The sequence below is a fragment of the Zingiber officinale genome, chromosome 2B (genome assembly GCF_018446385.1).
Source record: "Zingiber officinale cultivar Zhangliang chromosome 2B, Zo_v1.1, whole genome shotgun sequence".
Lineage (NCBI taxonomy): Eukaryota > Viridiplantae > Streptophyta > Magnoliopsida > Zingiberales > Zingiberaceae > Zingiber > Zingiber officinale.
In genome coordinates, this window is record NC_055989.1 from 154952042 (window position 1) to 154958041 (window position 6000).

Sequence of the window (6000 nt, forward strand, 5' to 3'; positions counted from 1 at the left end):
AATGCTCCTTCCAATGTTTGTTGGAGCTCGGCATATTATCAAAAGGACGAAGCCTATCCTAGGTGCCCACTCGGCTTGCTTGGGATAAAAAAAATAGTGGAAAATTTTTGGTTCTAAGGGGATGCCGTTCAGTTTGAATAAAACTATCACTCCGCTCAGCAGCCTAATAGAGTTGGGAACTACCTGGCCGAGCGGAATTAATTGCAAACTTCTAAGAAAAACTTGTGGGGTGGAAGACGCAGTCCGGCCAGAAATTGGTCTCGGAAGAAAAGAACAGTGTCGGGCGGCGGATCGTGAGGCCGATCGGCCGATGTGGCTAACACTATTTGGTGGTCGATCGACAGGTCATAGGCTCGAGTGAGGCGCAAGGCGTCCTCCTCGTCGAACTGGCTTTCCATGTTCGAATACCAAAGACCCGGAGCACCGCCGGTCGGCTGCGAGGTGCTAGTCATGGTCGATAGACAAGGATACGGGACCAAAAGGGAAGGTTCAAGCAAGGAATGGAGGAAAACCGACTGAAGGAAACGATTAACAGAAGAAAGAAAGCGTTGGGAGCGAGAAGAAGGGTCTTACGAGCAAGAAAGATGATCGGCGGGGCCTGGGGTTGCCGAAGAATTGAGGAGCGAGGTCGCAGAAAAAAGCAGAGGAGCGCGGAGGAAGATGAAGCAACAAGGCGGCGGAAGCGGAGTCGCGGGCTTTATATCGCCGGGAGCAACCTCCGTCCGATCCAGTCGTCGATAACGAGGTCATCATCAGTAGTCCATTTCAAACGGTGTCCCATCGGAAGTGACGCCCGCCATACCGACAAACGCATGATCGCCGCGTGTCGTTTGGATCTTGATCGCATTTAGGAGCTCCCTTCAGGTGCGGTGCGTGATGAATAGTGAGGGAGGCATAGGACATGGAGTCAAGAGACCACAGAGCACGGACCCGGATATCGCCGACAGGCGAGCATTAGTGAACTGCCGGCGGCCCAATCAATTATCGTGGTTTTGTCAGTTGGCGGTCCGGTCGGTCGGACTTCGTCTCTTCGACTAGACTCGGGGAAGGCAAGTGATCCGGTGGTAAGAGCCCGGGACCCCTAACGAGGGGTCAACGCCACGTGGAGGTCAAAATGGCCAAGTAGTCTGCCAGAGAAGGGTGAGCCGACCGGACTTGGAAGAAATGGATAAGGTCGATCGGCCGACCAATGGACATTCGGTAGTAAAAGGCGCCCTGACCGGGCTGGGGTTCCGACGCTCAATGAAACAAGGTCTCAGAGCCGAGAGGAAGTCACTCGCCTGGAAGCCTCCCCGGCATCTCAGCACAAGCGACAGGCGAGATGTAAGGGGCGTGCCGTCCGGCCGGTGCAGGGGATGAAGGCCGTCCGGACGATGTTCTCCATCCGGGCGGCCGGACGTACGTCCCGGCCGGCGGTAAAGGAGAACAGGAACATCTCCTGATAGTCGTCAAGTCACATGACTGAGCCATACTCCTAGTCTGACAACGGGGTGTCTTGTTGTCCCATCGAAGGCGCGGTGGGACTGTTGAAGTATGGCGTCAGGTAAGTTTTCTGACAGGCACACACCGAGGCATGGGCTGCGGATACGCACGCGCCTCGATAGGCGTGTAGGAGCTTTTTCATCGCCCTATATAAAGAACCGTAGACTTTGCCGGAGGTACGCATTCTACAAGCTTGGGAGCTCCTTTTTCCATTACTTACCTGACTTGAGCGTCGGAGGGTCGCCGCCGGGAACCCTTTCCTGGCCCGACTTCTGTGCAGGATCGCCGGAGCTTCGGAGGCCTGTGCCATCGACTAGGAGAGCGCCACGTACCCAGCGTCCATTGGTTCAACGATTCGGACAGGATCAATATATATAATACATAAAAATATATATATAAATTACTACTATAAATAAATAACTCACTTTATATTAAATTTTTACAATGCTTTTAATCTTAAGATCATTCACGTCAGTTTATGTATCTCTATATCTAAAATTTAATAAATAATTCATTTTATTAAATTTAGACAATCATTTTTTACTATACACTACATCAACTATCTTAAAATTTTCATTATCTTCAATGTTTTATTATTTTATCCTTTTTTTTATTATTATATTTATGAAATGAGTGGAATGAAAGAAATTGAAAAGAATGACAGAAGGAGAGATATTGAAAAAAAATATTTTTTTTTTTAGAATATAAATTTTATTTGCTAAATTTACAGAATCATTATTCATCAAATTTAAATTTTGAAAATAGATAGGATAGCTAATGTAAATATTTTTTTAACTAATCTATCTAAAATTTAATATAAAATCTTTAGATAAAATAGTTGATGTGGATGTTTTAACAGGAGAGACTAAAGATAATTGTACATATTTTTATATAAAAATAATCATAAAAAATTGCTAATAAATTTTAAATTTATTTTCAGCGTTAAAAGAAAAATGAAAGATATTAATATAATTTAATTTTAAATTTTATCAAAGTTAGTAAAAGGTCTGATTAAAATATTTTAATTTAGTTAACTTTTTTTAACCTCCGCTTGGATTTTATCTAATTTAATTAAATAATCTTACCGCCCATTCCCACTGGAAATATGAAGCATATATATAATATAAAATATATTACAATAGCTATAATAATCATACTAAACTTATTAAAATTGTAACAATCAAACATTTTTATATCAAATTACTTTATATTATTTAAATTTAACCATAATTATTCCAATTATGATCATAAATAATTATAGTCAACTTTGTCAAGTTGATTTGTTTTGACTAAATTAAAATGTGTAGTAATTCTGATCAACTTAAAATAACTTTATTTTATTACGACTATAATATTTGGAAATGAAAAATTAATTCGATGTCATTTTTTATTCAAACAAATATATGCATTTTTGAATCAAATGTGGCTGTAGTTTAGTGGTTAGAATTCCACGTTGTGGCCGTGGAGACCTGGGCTCGAATCCCAGCAGCCACACTTATAATTTTTCCTCGAATCATATTTTAGCCTGAAAAGTTTTTTTTTTTGGCACCGTAACGCGGATCGGATGTTTCAGGATTTGGGTTCGGATTCTACTTGGATCCGATCCGAATGCAACCAACCGGGCAACCTTCTGGAAGACCAACTAATATACGTGCAAATGCGAAGAAGAGCGATTTGATAGAGGGCAATTAGGTATGTTTTTGATAAAGAACAAAAACATTGAATGCAACTAATAGACTTTATACTTAAAAGAACCCAATCGATTAGAGTTAGTTGATGGAGTAAGCCATAGAAAAAGATCAAGGACAGTTCATAATAATAAAAAAAACAACTTGATAGATATAAATATTATCAATGATAAAGTATTACATGGAGTTCAATGGAGGAATAAAACTCATCTAGTGAAGCATAGATAGACAGGGCTGTGAGGATCATGACAAAATGATATCACTTCTGCTTATTAAATAGAAGTAGGTCAAAAGTGGGTTGAAAGATGTTGAAGAGGAATGAATCTTCCTATATGTTGATCAAACAAGGTACTGTCGAGGTGATATTAAGCCAGCAGTTAGGCACGAGGCAAACAGCCGGCCAAATCAACAGTTCTGCCCATGTTTGTCACGCTAGCAGTAACCTTTTCCAACACTCGCACAGAATAATAAGAGCAAAAGCTAAAAAGGACACTAATGGTAGAAAAAAACATCGGAAGAAGCTCATTTGTGATCACGGCCAGCGACACCGAGGCGAGTACCTTGCCAAATACGATGTCCTTGGAGTAAGGTGAGCGGAAGTGGCCCTGTGCAGCGTGTAGAACAGCGCTTCCTCATAAGATACACTTAGGGTTGTAAACAAGTCGAGTCGAGCTGAGCTTTGGGGTATTCAAACTTGTTTGATAAGATGATCGAGCCAAACCGAGCCGAGCTTAAAATGAACCAAGCTTTTGAAATGAGTGTTCAAGCTTGGCTTGGTTTATTTTTTATGGGCTTGAGCTTGTTTGAAGCTTGACTTGACCTTGGTTCGTTTAGATATTATCAAGTTCTCAATTCAAGCTTGGCTTGAGCTTGGTTCGAGCTTGGTTTGAGCTTGATTCGTTTAGATGTTATCAAGCTCTCAATTCAAACTTGTTTGATTGTTTGAAACTTTTAATTATTTGATTGATTATTAAGATTGATAATTTAAATTTATTTATTTATTTTATCGTTTATTTAGCATATTGAAAAGAGTTTTATTAATAAATATGGTTCGTGAACGTTGTTCACGAACGTTAACGAGCTGAACACATATGTGTTCAAGCTTGTTTGTTTAATTAATCTAATGTATATTGAACGAACATAAACAAGCTCTTACCAAGTCGAACATCAAGCTTGTTCACGAACGCTTGGTTCATTTACAGCCCTAGACACACTTGGCGAGGTAATGGACGTCGCGGCGGGAGTTGGAGTCCGAACTGGAATGACTGGCCAGCGCAGGTGATCCCTCCTCTCCCATGCCTGCCATCTCAATCTCAGTAGACGTTGGAGCCTGAAATCGATGGCTGGAGAAGAGCACCAGCGATAGACGGGGAGGTTTCTAGGGTTTACCTCAGGTCAACGAGGTTTGGGAAGGAAATCGAGTCGATGAAATAAATTATAAATGTGACAACGTCATTATCTTGTTATAATTTATATTATCTTGTATTATATTTGCTGTAAGAATTTCAAAAAAAAAACTTTAAATGGGAGCTATGAAACGTAAAATAGTGGTCATAAATTTATATATCTACCTTTCAATATTTTCTTGAAATTTTTCCAATAAATACAGGCTGCTTATTGTCTCGGTAATTTATCCATAGCACAGAGGGACCAATAAAATGTGGCTTCATTGTTTTTTCTCCAATATAATTATATATTATGCACTTATGCCACCATCAATTGGTATCGTTTGAAAATTACATGATTATTTGATCTAATAAATATTAGGATTAATTTTTAATAGTCAAATATATCTCGTTTTGTCATACTGAACCGCTTAGGGTAGATAATATATTATTTTTTATTTCAAAGGTATGATATGATGGTAAGAGATACGATAGATTCTCATATAATGGATTTGAATCTCTCGTAAGTATATATATATATATTTATTTATTTTTTTTTTATACCAAATCTTTTTTTTTTTAACTTGGTCTTCTAGGTCTTATAGTAAGTCTCACCTGCAAAAGAGCTATAAGAAAACCAAATGCCCTCGATTATGTAGGATGATGGCTACTCAATGCCTTTCATGAACTAGCATAGGTCTTATTTTAGTTTGCTTATTCCTTTACAATTTTGTTCACCTTTGAGTTACTTAGATAAGAACCCAAGAAGATCTAGAAGAGAAGTAATATTTTATTTAGCCAGATATTTTACATGCACATACAACATATAATTTAGGAAGAAAAAACATTCTAGAAGGAAATTATTTTACAGACTTGCAAACATAAAATTATATATTGAAACAGAAATATTACATACAGAAATAGGCATATCTTACATACTTACAGAAAGAGATGAGGGGCGTTCAGAGGGAGCTTGAGAATAAGGGAGTGTGAGTGAGGAGGCAAAGAGAAAGAGGGAAAGAAAGTTGCTGGTGGATGCTCTTGGAGGCAGAAGAGAAGGGCTTTTTATAGGCGAGAGGACAGATGACTTTGGGAGGAAGGAAGTATTATGAGACAGGTGGAAAATAAGGTTTGCTTGGGGATAAAAGAATGCATCTAGAAAAGTGAGACAGGTGGAAAGTAAGATTTGCTTGGGGATGAAGGAAGGCATCAAGTAAAATGAAACAGGTAGAAAGTATGTCTTAGTGGTGGCACTGTTTGAGTACTGTTGTAGTAGTCTTAGCTGTCAATCATATTATCAATGTTATCTTCTCCTGTTAAGTCCATCGATGGTGCTTGTGAGCTAGAGGCTTGGATTGGTGCTCTGCTTCTCGCTAAGGTAACTCGGTATGCTTTGGTTGAAAGGGCGGAGCTTGCTAACCTCTTGTTACTCATTCTTTCTGTCT

At 39.3% G+C, this 6000-nt stretch overlaps 1 non-coding gene across 1 annotated transcript; it reads left to right on the top strand.

The window, feature by feature from the left end:
• Nucleotides 1-2904: 2904 nt before the first annotated feature.
• On the top strand, nucleotides 2905-2976 carry TRNAH-GUG. The gene has a single exon. It is a non-coding gene; the product is annotated as a tRNA-His (tRNA).
• Nucleotides 2977-6000: the final 3024 nt, after the last annotated feature.